Raw genomic sequence first — 16,155 nt, 5'->3', positions numbered from 1 at the left:
GCTGAACAAGTGCTCTTATGGTGTGGTTGAGCATTTCTTGGGTATATGCCCAAGAGTGGTATAGCTGGATCTTGGGGGAGATTGATTCCCAATTTTCTAAGAAAGCGCCATATTGATTTCCAAAGTGGTTGTACAAGCTTGCATTCCCACCAGCAGTGGAGGAGAGTTCCCCTAGCTCCACATCCTCTCCAGCATAAGGTGTCTTCAGTGTTTTTGATCTTAGCCATTCTGACAGGCGTAAGGTGGTATCTCAGAGTTGTTTTGATTTGCATTTCCCTGATGATTAGGGATGATGAGCAGTTCCTTAAATGTCTTTCGGCCATTTGAGTTTCCTCTGTTGAGAATTCTCTGTTTAGTTCTATAGCCCATTTCTTAATTGGACTGTTGGGCATTTTGATGTCTAATTTCTTGAGTTCCTTATATATTCTGGATATCAGTCCTCTGTCAGATGTGGGGTTGGTGAAGATCTTTTCCCATTCTGTAGGCTGTCGCTTTGCCTTGTTGACCGTATCCTTTGCTCTACAAAAGCTTCTCAGTTTCAAAAGGTCCCATTGATTGATTGTTTCTCTCAGAGTCTGTGCTACTGGTGTTCTATTTAGGAAGTAGTCTCCAATGCCAATGCGTTCAAGACTACTTCCTACTTTCTCTTCTAGCAGGTTCAGAGTAGCTGGATTTATGTTGAGGTCCTTGATCCACTTGGACTTAAGTTTTGTGCATGGTGATAGATATGGATCTATTTGCAGCCTTCTACATGTTGATATCCAGTTTTGCCAGCACCATTTGTTGAAGATGCTTTCTTTTTTCCATTGTGCACTTTTGGCTTCTTTGTCAAAAATTATATGTTCATAGGTGTGCGGATTAATGTCAGGGTCTTCAATTCGATTCCATTGGTCCACATGTCGGTTTCTATGCCAGTACCAAGCTGTTTTTATTACTGTAGCTCTATAGTAGAGCTTGAAGTCAGGGATCGTGATGCCTCCAGAAGTTGTGTTATTGTACAGGATTCCTTTGGCTATCCTGGGTTTTTTGTTTTTCCATATGAATTTGAGTATTATTCTTTCCAGGTCTGTGAAGAATTGTGTTGGTATTTTGATGGGGATTGCATTGAATCTGTAGATTGCTTTTGGTAAGATTGCCATTTTTACTATGTTAGTCCTGCCTATCCATGAGCATGGGAGATCTTTCCATTTTCTGACATCTTCTTCAATTTCTTTTTTCAGGGACTTAAAGTTCTTGTCATATAGGTCCTTCACTTGCTTGGTTAGTGTTACCCCAAGGTATTTTATGTCATTTGTGGCTATAGTAAAGGGTGATGTATCTCTGATTTCCTTCTCCACTTCTTTGTCCATTGTATATAGGAGGGCTACTGATTTTTTTGAGTTGATCTTGTATCCTGCTATGTTGCTGAAGGTGTTTATAAGCTGTATCAGTTCCTTGGTGGAATCTTTGGGGTTGCTCAAGTATACTATCATGTCATCTGCAAATAGGGAAAGCTTGACTTCTTCCTTTCCAATTTGTATCCCCTTAATCTCCTTATGTTGTCTTATTGCTCTGGCTAGAACTTCAAGTACTATATTGAATAAGTATGGGGAGAGTGGACAGCCTTGCCTCGTTCCTGATTTTAGTGGAATTGCTTTGAGTTTCTCTCCATTTAATTTGATGTTGGCTGTTGGCTTGCTGTAAATTGCCTTTATTATGTTTAGGTATGTTCCCTGTATTCCTGATCGCTCTAATACCTTTATCATGAAGGGGTGTTGGATTTTGTCAAATGCCTTTTCTGCATCCAGTGAGATGATCATATGGTTTTTTTCTTTGAGTTTGTTTATATGGTGTATTATATTGACGGACTTTCGTATGTTGAACCACCCTTGCATCCCTGGAATGAATCCTACTTGATCATGGTGGATAATTGTTTTGATGTGTTCTTGGAGTCTGTTTGCCAGTATTTTATTGAGTATTTTTGCATCAATGTTCATGAGGGAGATCGGTCTGTAGTTCTCTTTCTTTGTTGTATCCTTGTTTGGTTTAGGAATTAGGGTAATTGTAGCCTCGTAGAAGGAGTTTGGTAATGTTCCTTCTGTTTCTATTGTGTGGAACAATTTAGAGAGTATTGGTATTAACTCTTCTTTGAAGATCTGGTAGAATTCTGCGCTGAAACCATCTGGTCCTGGGCTTTTTTTGGTTGGGAGACTTTTAATGACTGTTTCTATTTCGTTAGGGGTTATTGGACTATTTAAATAGTTTATCTGGTCTTTATTTAACTTAGGTATGTGGTACCTATCCAGAAAGTTATCCATTTCTTTTAGGTTTTCCAGTTTTGTCGAATAGAGGTTTTTGAAGTATGACCTGATGATTCTCTGGATTTCCTCAATGTCTGTTGTTATGTCCCCCTTTTCATTTCTGATTTTGTTGATTTGGATGCTCTCTCTCTGTCTTTTGGTTAGTTTGGATAAGGGCTTGTCTATCTTGTTGATTTTCTCAAAGAACCAACTCTTTGTTTCATTAATTTTTTGTATTGTTCTCTTTGTTTCTATTTTATTGATTTCAGCTCTCACTTTGATAATTTCCTGGCGTCTATTTTTCCTGGGAGACTGTGCTTCTTCTTGTTCTAGAGCTTTCAGGTATGCTGTTAAGTCTCTAGTGTGAGATTTCTCCAACTTATTTATGTGGGCATTTAGTGCTATGAATTTCCCTCTTAGTACTGCTTTCATAGTGTCCCATAAATTTGGATATGTGGTGTCTTCATTTTCATTGATCTCTAGGAAGTCTTTAATTTCTTTCTTTATTTCTTCCTTAACCCATTGGTGATTCAGTTGGGTATTATTCAGTTTCCATGAGATTGCAGGTTTTCTGTAGTTTTTGTTGTTGTTGAAATCCAACTTTAGACCATGGTGGTCTGATAGAACACAGGAGGTTATTCCAATTCTTTTGTATCTGTTTAGATTTGTTTTGTGGCCAAGTATGTGGTCAATTTTAGAGAAGGTTCCATGGGGTGCTGAGAAGAAGGTATATTCTTTTTTGTTAGGATGGAATGTTCTGTAGATATCGATTAAGTCCATTTGAGTCATGACATCAGTTAAGTCCTTTATTTCTCTGTTAAGTTTCAATTTGGGAGATCTGTCCAGTGGTGAAAGTGGGGTGTTGAGGTCTCCCACTATTAATGTGTGGGGTTTTATATGTGATTTAAGCTTTAGTAATGTTTCTTTTACATATGTGGGTGCCCTTGTGTTTGGGGCATAAATATTCAGAATTGAGACTTCATCTTGGTGGATCTTTCCTGTGATGAGTATGTAATGCCCTTCTTGATCTCTTTTGATTGATTTTAGTTTGAAGTCTATTTTGCTGGATATCAGGATGGCTACACCCGCTTGTTTCTTAAAACCGTTTGATTGGAAAGTCTTTTCCCAGCCTTTTATTTTTAGGTAGTGTCTATCTTCGAATTTGAGATGTGTTTCTTGTATGCAGCAGAAAGATGGGTCCTGCTTTCGTATCCATTCTGTAAGCCTATGTCTTTTTATAGGTGAATTAAGTCCATTGATATTGAGGGAAATTAATGACCAGTGATTGTTCATTCCTGTTATTTTTTGGTGGTGATGTGTGGGTACTTCTATACGTTGGGGTTTACTGCTGTGGCTTTATCTGTTGCCTGTGTTTTCGAGGGTGTATCTGACTTCCTTAGGTTGGAATTTTCCTTCTAGTGCTTTCTGTAGGGCTGGGTTTGTGGATAAGTATTGTTTAAATCTGGCTTTGTCATGGAATGTCTTGTTCACTCCATCTATGGTGATTGAAAGTTTTGCTGGGTATATTAGTCTAGGCTGACATCCATGGTCTCTTAGTGTCTGCATTACATCTGTCCAGGTTCTTCTGGCTTTCAAAGTCTCCATTGAGAAATCGGGTGTTATTCTGATGGGTTTGCCTTTATATGTCACTTGGCCTTTTTCCTTTGCTGCTCTTAATATTCTTTCTTTATTCTGTACGTTTAGTTGTTTAACTATTATGTGGCGAGGGGACTTTTTTTGGGGGTCTAGTCTGTTTGGTGTTCTATAAGCTTCTTGTATCTTCATAGGCATTTCCTTCTTTAAGTTGGGAAAGTTTTCTTCTATGATCTTGTTGAATATATTTTCTGTGCCCTTGAGTTGGTATTCTTCTCCTTCTTCGACCCCTATTATTCTTAGGTTTGGTCTTTTCATGGTGTCCCAAATTTCTTGGACATTTTGGTTCATGTCTTTGTTGGCTTTAGTGTTTTCTTTGACTGATGAATGTATTTCTTCTACTGTATCTTCAACGCTAGAGATCCTCTCTTCCATCTCTTGCATTCTGTTGATTATACTTGCATCTGAAGTTCCCAATCGTTTTCTCAGATTTTCTATTTCCAGCATTCCCTCTGTTTGTGTCTTCTTCATTTTTTCTATTTCCCTTTTCAGGTCTTGGACTGTTTCCTTCATTTGTTTCATTGATTTTTCTTGATTTTCTCTCAGTATTTTATTGTTTTCTTCCAGGACTTTATTGATTTCTTCTAATTTGTTTGCCCTTTCCTCTAGTTGTTTACAGCGTTCTTCACATTTTTTTGTCTTTTCCTCTACACAAGCCTCTAGCTTCTTCATGATGTCATTCATAAGGCTGTTTTCTTCTGCTTCTTCCAATTTCTGATGTTCAGGTCTAGGTGTTGGAGGAGGGCTAGGGCCTGGTGATGCTGTATTGCTATTCATTTTGTTGTATATGTTTCTGCCTTGACGTCTGCCCATCTCCTTGTGGTTCGTTCCTGGCCTTATCCGCACACTTGGTTCAGCCAGACCAGTGTTCCAAAAGGGAAGTCCGGAGCAAGATGGGAGCTGGGGGCAGGCCTCTAAGTCTCAGGAAGAGGCTTGGGGCTCAGGCGGATGGGCGTGGGGGCAGGGCGTGGAGACTGCAGGGCCTGCCAGGGGTCTTGGAGAAGGGGATCCTTCCCGGTGGGGCTAGCAGGGAACCTGCCCGGTGGCCAGAACCTGGGGCCAAGTTGGGCAGGTCTTCCCTGGAGTGGCTGGTGCCCAGGGATGGGGTCTTGGGCAAGGAAGGGCACTCACCAGTTTTCCAAAAGGGAAGTCCGGAGCAAGATGGGAGCTGGGGGCCAGCCTCTAAGTCTCAGGAAGAGGCTTGGGGCTCAGGGGGATGGGAGTGGGGGCAGGGCGTGGAGACTGCAGGGTCTGCCAGGGGTCTTGGAGAAGGGGATCCTTCCCGGTGGGGCTAGCAGGGAACCTGCCCGGTGGCCAGAACCTGGGGTCAAGTTGGGCAGGTCTTCCCTGGAGTGGCTGGTGCCCAGGGATGGGGTCCGGGGCAAGGAAGGGCACTCACCAGTTTTCCAAAAGGGAAGTCCGGAGCAAGATGGGCGACTCCTGTATTCTTAACTGACTTAATTAATGTGGTTGTCAGTAACTATCTCTCATAGATCATTTCACACCCAACAAACTTTCTTTGAAAAAGAATCTGTGGAGCCCTTTAAGAACCTGATGAAAATTGTGGTCCCTCTTGCCAGAAGAAAAAAAAAATGTATAGATACTGCATCAAAGGGATGTCCTTGGGAGGAAATTCATAGATAGGTAAGAATCAAAAAATGAGAACAATAAAGATCAGAGAAGACAAATAATAACGGTATCTGTCGGCACTCAATCCTGCAAGACTCGTGTTACTTAGGTCTTCAGATTTTCAGATTTTGGGTTTGGGCCTGGTGCCTGCACTTCCTCTTCATATTGTTGTTTCTCAGATTGAGAAGTCAACTACTATTAAAATTTAGGCCAAGGGCTCGGTGCTGGAGTGGTTATCTAGCATGAGTGTGAGGCCCTCGATTCGATCCCCAATGTCACAAAAATAAATGAATGAATAACTGAGCAGAAAGCTGGACAGCAATTCAGTGGCAACAAAGGTGTTGTCAGTTCCACGAGGTTTTCTGGAGCTGGGGAGACCATTCTCAGCTGCCCTGAGCTGTGGAGGGTAGAATGAAAGGGTGGACCTTCATTCTCCTGTACCAACTAGTCAATGGGCATGGCTGCTCAGCAGGTGTGTGACCTTGGGCAAGAAAATATCTCCAGGGTCTGGGCTAAAAGCCACCGTCAGCTATACTTACAGCAGGTAGCAGGAAATGCAGCTTCCACAGCAGTGAGTGTGGGAACACTTGTGACCAGTTTTATTCCCTCTCAAATAAGCCCAATATTTTTATATGTATATGAGTGTCTTGCCTTCATGTATGTCTGTGCACTACATGCATGCCTGATGTCCCTGGAGTCCAGAAGAGAGCATAGAGTACTCTAGAACAGGAGTTATAGATGGTTGAGCAAACACATGGGTCCTGGGAATCAAACCCGGGTCCTCTGGAAGAGCAGCCAGCACTCTTAACCACTAAGTCCCCAAACCCCCAAATTTTAAAGTAATGTTTTCCTGTCTGCATCTAATACTTCTTGAAGAACTGAGCTCAGCCCATAGATCATCAAGGCCAGAGATAGAGCTGCCCAACAGAACCCTTAAATAATGGCCTGACAGTTGACCTTCTCAAAATTGGGAAGTCCATTTCTGAAAATAGTCTCTCGAGACCCCCAGGAGTAATGGGGTGAAGGCAATCAGGCAGTACACTGTGTCACTGTATGGCCTTTCCATTTGTCACACAAATTGTAATGAAGACTTATTTCTTAATTTCCATTCCGGCCATCACACAATTTGCAGCCCCTGCCATGTTTACATGCACCATCTGGAGGGGCTAATGAGACAGTGAACACCAGAAATCACAACTTGCTTTGACTAAACTAAAAGATTGTTACTGGCAAGAAAATGATCTGCTTTTTTTTTTTTTCCTGGAATTTCGAAGAGATTAAAATGAGTCTTCCTGAGGCTAGGGTAGAAATATGCAAAGCTAATTTTAATAGAATGAACCTGGAGGCAGCTGGCCATCTGAATCAATTCAGAATAATTCAGTCATTACTGCAATGGTCTCATGATGGAGAGTCTCTTCTGACATTGGAATTCTGAAAAATGATTACCTAGACTATACATGAAAGTCACAGAGGGTCCCAGCAGACCAGAGAGGGGACACACAGGAATGCTGAATGAGATAGAGTTTAAATACTCAGGCTTTACCTTCCCATGACCTGGGCCCTGCTTTGGAAATGACTTTGATGACTCTGGGTGAGTTACATACCATGTTTAGATAGCAGATACCTTGTGCATAAAACAGGAACTGAATGATAAAATTATCCTCAGAATTAAAAGACATATGCAAGTGAATAATAGTGAAGTATTTGAGTATGTCACCAAGAAACACCTCAATGTTTGCTGAATTTCCTGTCCTTGGAAAGTTTGCCTAAATAAATAGAATATGTACACATGAGCGCACACACACACACACACACACACACACAGTGCAGGCTAGTCTGGGTCAAAGTTGTTCTGGTGACAGTAACAGAGGACAACATGGATGAACCGCATATGTTCACAGTAGGTCAAGGTGTTTGTCTTTGTCCTATGGTGGAGTGTGAAGTTAGCTCTTCAGGCTAGCTCTGATGCTGCAAGCTAAGTCTAATCACCTTCAGAAATGTAAAGTAGTATACCAGCGGTTGTCAACTACTTGGCAAATATTTCACACTGCAATCCTAAATTATGTGTTTGTTTGTTTGTTTATTGTTTGTGGTACTAGGGATTGGGTCTAGGATCTCATTTCCAGGAAACACCATCACTGAACTAGACCCCCAACTCCCATTCTCTTTTTACCTTTTTCTGGAGACCAATCTCATGTAGTCCATCCTGGCCTTGAATTCTGCAGCCTTGAACTCCTTGATCTTCCTGTATCCACCATCTTGAATGTTGGGATTACAGGTATGTACCCCCACACCCTACTTCTCATCCTTTTTAAAGTTAAAATTAGGGGCAGGGCATGTTGGTGGTGCACGTCTTTAGTCCCAACACTCAGGAGGCAGAGGCAGGTGGATCCCTGTGAGTTAGAGGCCAGTCTGGTCTACAGAGTGAGTTCAAGGCCAGCCAGGGCTGTTACACAGAGAAATCCTGTCTCAAGGGGGGAAAAAAAGTTAAAATTAGGAAAGAAATCAAGTAACGGCATCATTTCTGTCCCCATTCCTCCCTGCACCGGCAAATAACTAGGGAAAGGGTATTAGAACACGTAATAACCCAAAAAAGGACATAATGATCATTCTTTGCCACACATCAAGATCCTCGATCAAATAAAACAAAAGATTGCTGTCTCCTTGTGCATCACAGTTTGAAAATCAATTTGTGATGATTGACTCAGTTAATCATTACATATCCTTTATTGTGGTCAGCCTACAGTCAGATTGACTCCTTTGCATGCGACTCTTGTCACTAGTGGACTTTTCAGTTTCGTATTAGTTTTCTTTTTAAATTAGTATACAAAATAATGGACTTCATCATGTGATTGTCCTACACTCTTGTTTTTGCCAATTCTCTTCCTCCATACCAGTCCTCACCTTCTTCCTGGTCCCCATCTTCCTTTCACGAGCACCCTGTCAGTTTCCAGGTCACACTCAGGGGTTATATTCTTTTTTCCTTATTTCCCTGCCCCAACACATTCTTAAGACCTTGTCTTCCTCTGTCATGGTTTCCCACATAGACCTATATACACAAATATGTAAAAATTAAAATCTAAGATACTTATATGGGGAAAACATGGTATTTTTCTTCCTATAGTCTGAGATACTTTGCTTAAGATGTTTATTTCCATTTTCCTGAGAATGTCATGATTCCATTTCTTTTATAGCTAAATAAAATTCTACTGTTATGAACCGGGTGGTGGTGGCGCATGCCTTTAATCCCAGCACTCGGGAGGCAGAGCCAGGCGGATCTCTGTGAGTTCGAGGCCAGCCTGGACTACCAAGTGAGTTCCAGGAAAGGCACAAAGCTACACAGAGAAACCCTGGCTCGAAAAACAAAAAAACAAAAAAATTCTACTGTTATGTATCACACTTCCCTTTTCTGTTCATGTTGATAGACATGTGGCCAGTGCACTTTCTAGCTATTATGAAATGTCCTGAAGTAAACACATATGTGCAAGCATCTCTGTGGTAGGACTGAAGAGTCCTCTGGGTTTATACCCAAGAGCGTCGTCACTAAGTTTTCTGGAAAGCAGCAGAGGGTCTTGCACACCCCTGTGACCACTTTGCACAGTGTCATGCATGTAATTCATGTTCAGCAGTTACCTGTGAGAAGAATTGACTACACCATCCAACCTGGGGTGGGATAACCTATCTTGTAGAAGAGGGAGATGTGGATCACAAAGCCCAGTCTCTTAGTCACCATGGCCTTAAGCAAATGAAGGAAAAATGCAGACAGATCTCAGATGAACATCTTGGCAGTGACAATATTGAGACACATACACTAGACCATGAGCTCTCAGACTTCTTTTGACCATGACCTACAGGAAGAGAAGCATTTCCATCATACCTCAGTACAACACCCACACACACACACTCACATTCACACTCAAAGGCAGATGTTGAGACAGGGTCTTACACTGTAGCCCAAGCTGGCCTGGAGCTTACTCTTTAGCCCATGCTGGCCTCAGATTCACAGCAATCCTCCAGCTTCAGCCTCCTGAGTGCTGGGATTAGAGGGATGAGCAACGATACCTAGCTTGGTGTCTTCGATTTTTCAGCGAAGCTCACCTTCACTCATTAAATCATGTCACTAAATGTGGGTTGGGAAACAACTCTGAAGAGGAAGGTTATACTGCCATGCAGAAATTCAGTGGCAGCCTTGGAGCCCTGCAACTTGCATGCCAGTCTGAGATGAGAGATCTTCTAGGAACATCCTTGGCCTTTTTCACACTCAAGTAAATCAAGTCTGTTGGTGCTGTCTTGATCCTGTGTGGCCTACTACCCCTTGCTTTCCTATTGGCACCACATGTCTATGTGAACAGTTCAACATCTGAATTGGGACAGGGGTCAGCAATCAACCCGCAGGAGCCATCCAGCCAGGTCCTCTCTTCTTGACCACAGCTGGGATGTGGACTTGGTTGTGGGAGTTGGAGCAGCCATCTTGGACCATGAAACAGCAGCTATAGGATAGCGATAAGAGAATGAGAAACTAGATGATGTAAAGTTGCCACACTCACCTGAGTGCGCACTCTACTGTGTAGCAGACGATTAAAACCATCCCATTGAAACCACTGGGCTTTGGCCTTTGCTACAACAGCTGAATCCAAACCACAATTGATTCATTATCTAGCTCACACTGCTGATAAAAAACAAACAAACAAACAAACAAAAAAAAAAACAGAGCACGTTCTTTTAACTCAAGTCTCTGTGAACCTTGGCTCATCTCTTCCGGACCTTATAGCATTGTCTACAACCCCCCAAACAGAAGGTATAGCACACCTGTCAGCAGTGAGGCTATTTGTACGCTAATTTTAACTCTAAGGAAGGAGAACCCTGTGCCACATTATATAGGTTCAGATTTGCTGTGGGAACAAGGACCATAAGCAGCTGTTGTGACAACACCCAATCAGTGACCTGTCCGGCATCAAGCGTCTTTGATTGTGGACACCCCTCGCCTGGCTCATCAGGGACACTGGGAAAGCCTAGTAGCTTCAAGGACTTAAGCAAGCACTGTTCCCTTTCAGCAAGAAAACCTCACATTCCAGCACAAAGCTTCTCAGGTGATATTCATTCACTTTTGGTGAAACAAACAAAATCTGAGGTCAAGAGTGATTGCTCGGCAGATAAGTGTATTTGCTATGCAAGCCTAAGGACCTGGGTTCGAATCCCAGGCACTCACATAAGAAGCCAGACATGGCCACACAGGCCTACACCTGTACCCACAGCACGGATGGGCTTGAGGGCAAGAGGATTGTTGGAGCTTGCTAGTACCTGCCCGGCTTCAGACTCAGTGAGAAACCTGTCTCAGATGAATACAGCAGACAGCAATGGAGCAAGGCACTGGATGGCCTCCTCTGGCCTCTGAGTGCAAGAACCTATAGTACATATATTGTCAAATCCTTGTTTGGCTCGGGTCCGAGAACCTTGGCTTGGGCTGATGAGGGACTAAAGAAAAGACAGTGGAAAAAAAAAAAAAAAAACAGACATACAGACACAGAAAAGTTCAGATAGAGAAGTTACGCCATTCTGGAAGCCCAGTGTGCTTGTTGTATACAGCTGAACCGGGAGGCAGGGCAGCTGCGTAGATCTGAACAAAGAGAGGGATTATTAGCTACAGACAAACAAGGAGGCAGGGTATTATATACAGCTCTGAACAAGGAGGCGGGTATTATATACAGCTCTGAACCAGGAGGCAGGGTATTATATACAGCTGAACAAGGAGGCAGGGTATTATATACAGCTCTGAACAAGGAGGAGGGGTATTACATACAGCTGAACAAAGAGGCAGGGTATTATATACAGCTCTGAACCAGGAGGAGGGGTATTGTATACAGCTCTGAACAAGGAGGAGGGGTATTGTATACAGCTGAACAAGGAGGTGGGGTATTATATACAGCTGAACAAGGAGGCGGGGTATTATATACAGCTCTGAACCAGGAGGAGGGGTATTGTATACAGCTCTGAACAAGGAGGAGGGGTATTGTATACAGCTGAACAAGGAGGTGGGGTATTATATAGAGCTGAATAAGGAAGCAGGGTATTATATACAGCTCTGAACAAGGAGGCAGGGTATTATATACAGCTCTGAACAAGGAGGCGGGGTATTGTATACAGCTCTGAACAAGGAGGCAGGGTATTATATACAGCTCTGAACAAGGAGGCAGGGTATTATATACAGCTCTGAACAAGGAGGCAGGGTATTATATACAGCTGAACAAGGAGGTAGGCTTAGCTAATCTTGATAGGAGCAGTCTCTGTAGGGGAGCAGTCTTGGGGCCATAAACGTGGTGGGGGACCATGGGAGACCTTTTCTGCACTGTCAACATTCACACTGAGGCACTGGGGTCCTTGACACGCCCATGCCCAAGTCAACAAAGCACAGTCACTCAATGCTCTCCACAATAGATGCACATATAAAATTAAAAACAAATCTGAGTCATTTGGTTTTAGACTTGAAATGTTTTCCAGTCCAGCAAGTAAGCTCATCACATGCTCCCCAGTGTTTCCTATCTACATTTCAGCACACGCCCTCGCCACCCATTCTCTGCCATGGTATAATACCCAATTCCGTGAGGATGCCCTTTCAATAAACATGAAGATATTATAAGCACTGCTTCTATTTCTGCAGATCTGAATGGATTCCAGAATCAATTCTGGCCCAGGGATAGAGCTAGGGCTAGGGCCACATCATAGCCGAGCCATAGTCTCCAGGCTACATCAACTCCAGCTTTCTGTCCATGTGGAAGGGTGCAGGCCAGGAACTGTTTCCAGCCTGCCTGAAAGCAGAAACAGAAACTGGGTACCACAGAGAAAGCTCCAACCCCCCAGTAACACAAAGAAGAACTGCTCATTACAGCCCCTGCCGGCTCCAACGTGAGGCTCCAAGTGTGTCGAGCACACCCAACAAATTTAGCTTCACCACCTGTTCCGGAAAAGGAACGCCCATGCCAAAATCCCCCCAAAAGTGCATAAATATTCTCAGTGTGGATTAGCTGGGAGTCTTTTCAAATATGTTCTATATTAGAGTTTGTAAACTGGGCACTTGATGTACACCACATGGCCACCATGTAAGACGTGAAGTTTTGTTCCTCTGCCTCAAAAATAAAAGAAATCATATTCTTTTTCTCCATAATTTTTAGACACACTTGAACAAAACGGTTTCAGGGCCTAAAACAAACAAACAAAAAGTCTGTAGTTCTAATAGAAGTAAAATATATACTTGAAATTTTCCAGTTTTCAAGAGATGTGTCAAGAGAGTATGGTTAATTACCCTAAGAACAGGCTGGAGGATAACCAATAAGTCCCAGGTGTGTGTGTGTGTGTGTGTGTGTGTGTGTGTGTGTGTGTGTGTGTGTGTGTGTGAAAACCAAGAGGTATAAAATGACATGCTGTCTCAGTTAGGGTTTCTATTGCTGTAAAGAGACACCATGACCATGGCAAGTCTTATAAGGAAAACATTTATCGGGGGTGACTGGAGAGGGAGCTGAGAGTTCTACATCGGGATGGGCAGGCAGCAGGAAGGAAACACTGGACCTGGCTTGAGCTTCTGAGACCTCAAAGCCCACCCCCAGTGACACTTCCTCCAACAAGGCCACACCTACTCCAGCAAGGCCACACCCCCAATAATGCCACTCCCTATGAGTCTATGGGGCCATTTTCATTCATACCACCACACAAGCTATAGGTAGGTAACAACCAAAGTAATGCCTTTGTTAAACCAAATAAAAAGGTCAAAAAACTAAACTTAGAGCAGGTGCCAAAATATAAGTCTATTTGACATTTATGAACAAAGCATCTTCTAAATTATTTAGAAAAGTTCTAGACACTATTAAATTCCTATGAATGTTTGCTAATGTAGTTGCTGCTGAGATGAAACTCCTCGAAGGATGTTGTCCCACCTGTGAAACTGTCCCGTCCTAGCCTGACTTCAAGACTCAGCTCAGAGATGCTTTCTGAAGTTTCCTTGGCCCCCCTTCTCTCCCCAAGCCATGTTGTGAGCCATGTCTGTGGTCCCACACAGTCCTCTGAACTCTCCCACTCAGCCGCTAACATCTTTGAAACACTTGGCAAGGAAATGGGCCCTAAGTACTCAAAGGCAAATAAAGGGGAGACAGCAGGCCAGTGACAGAAAGCTAAACATGTCCCTCTGTTACCAACCAATGGAAACACCCAAGTCTCGCCCATATTAGGACTTCCATGTGAGAGCAACAGACCTATGGAATCCAGACCTTAGAAAGTACTCCAAAGATGTTCTCGTGTGCACTCACTATCAATGCCGACTGTAGCATGAATCTTAAAAGGTCTTACTAATAAAACAAACCTGAAAGCCAGGTATTGGGGTGAATGCTGGAAGATCAGAGAAACAGAACCAGCCACAGCTAACCTCACCTCACCAATTCCTCAGGTGATCCTGTTTCCTCTAACTGGAAGCCTCTGTGTCCTCATCCGAATAGATCTCAGCTGAACTGCTGCTAAAAGCCTAAAGGCTTAACCAGCTCTAGTTCCTGGTTTTCACACCTTATATACCTTTCTGCTTTCTGCCATCATTTCCTGGGATTAAAGGCGGGAATCACCATGCCAGGCTGTTTCCAGTATGGCTTTGAACTCACAGAGATCCGGATGGATCTCTGCCTCCAGAAGGCTAGGATAAAAGGTGTGAGTGCCACCATTTTCTGGCCTCTATGTCTGTCTAGTGGCTCTTCTGTTCTCTGACTCCAGATAAATTTATTAGGGTGCACGATATATTGAGGAACACAATATCACCACAGCTGACCATCACTTCTCTTGGTCTTCAGTAAGCCTGAGCCCCCCACTTTCCCAGCTCAGATCTCTGCATACTTACACAACCTCAGGCTTTCCACTCTAGCTATATCAAAGCAGTGGGGTCATGCTATGAGAGGTGGAAAGGCAAAGGCAGGCTCCTCTCAACCATTCAGCTCTAGGCTGCAGGTGGCAATCACTGTAAGGCTCAGATGGGTGATGTGGGCTCGCAGAAAACAATCACAGCAGCATCTCTGACCATCCTCTCTAAGTAGTAGAGAAGAATGGGTACAAGTGACAGTCCCAGGACCTAGAGCCCTTCTGCTGAGTCTAATCCAAGGCTGTAGCTCCTTGTCCTGTAGGAAACACACAGACACCCTCCATCCAAATTTGCTTTGGTGAGTAGGCACTCTAAGTCCAGTGCCTGTAGCCTTCTGGCCTGTACCCTACCATAAGCTTGCATCAGCTCAATATTTCCACATCCAGAGGATTTATCCATAAGGATGCACTTTCATTTGTTGGAATGATACAGCATGGTGTTTGCACAATAAAAGTGCTGAGAGGCTCTGAAGGTCAAGTCAATCCATTCAAAGGTCGAAACAGGCCAGCCCTTCTTCAGCTTGATTACTCAGACCATATCCAACCTCCTTATTCTGCTAGACCTCTAGGAAAAGATTGAAACTAAGTTGTAGGTACACTCCAATCCTTTGAAAACAAAAGACCTCTTGTATAGAAATGGCAAAAGGACTAGCCCTCTATATGTAACCATCACCAAGTCACACCACCACCATCTATAGCAACTCTGGACCCCCTTCCTCTTCCCCAGTGAATTCTTAATAATGTATCATTGCATAACTAGTATTTGATATGAAGATGTATCTCTAAAGCCTTTTATCACACTATATATAGTATGATTAAAATAGATAAAAAATCATTTACAGTAATTCTAAACACCAGTTTATAGACTCTAACTAACTTATGTTCCCTTCCGCAGCCTTCAAGTCAATGTGAGCAGGAGTGATCTGGTTTGGGGAGAGGGCTGTTTTTACTTTACCTGCCAGATACATCCTGGAACTGTTTCCAGCCCAGAAGAAAACCTAATAAATAAGGCTGAGGAAGAAGAGTAAAGACAGATGGGACAGAGGGCGGTGTCTCTAATATTAGACCAGGAGTGGGTTTTACAGCAGAGAGAAGTTGGAATTTGGGGAGATGAGGGATCTGGAAAGAAGAATGGAAAGAGATGGGGCAGGGATGCCAAACACGGGCACGCCTGCATCCTGAGCATCTGTTGCCTCTCATTCATCAGATTTTTCTGAACCATATGCAATCCTTGTGCTACAGCAACACAAGAGAGAGGCTTCCTTCCTTCTCATTGATGGCGGCCTCCAACGCCCCCGGCACCTTCATGGCAACTTCCTCCATCAACCACGAGAACACTGCTCCTCCTAAGATGTCCTTAGGTAATATGGCACCATGAGCAATAAACTGAGAAGTCTCTTCTTAAAGAGGAAATATTCCAGGTGGGTTTTATTTCATAAAAGACTGGCATCTCAACAGAAACAAACGTTAGCATTAATAACCAGTTTAATTTTAATCCTTATTATACAAAATAAAATAATCTCAAGTACTTACTTTTTTTCCTCCTTCATAGCAGTATCATTGGAAATGTAAAACTTTTCGCTGTTAGGGAGCTTCCTGTCAGTATGATGAAACACCCAATATAATCAACTTTGAAGGAAGAAAAGCTTACTGTGCCTCAGCTTCAGAAGTTTCTGTCCATGTCATGTGGTCCTGTGGTGGCGCA

The sequence above is a fragment of the Peromyscus californicus genome, unplaced genomic scaffold (genome assembly GCF_007827085.1).
Source record: "Peromyscus californicus insignis strain IS unplaced genomic scaffold, ASM782708v3 Scaffold_5__1_contigs__length_169319896, whole genome shotgun sequence".
Classification (NCBI taxonomy): Eukaryota; Metazoa; Chordata; class Mammalia; order Rodentia; family Cricetidae; genus Peromyscus; species Peromyscus californicus.
Note: the sequence above shows the minus strand (reverse complement) of the source record.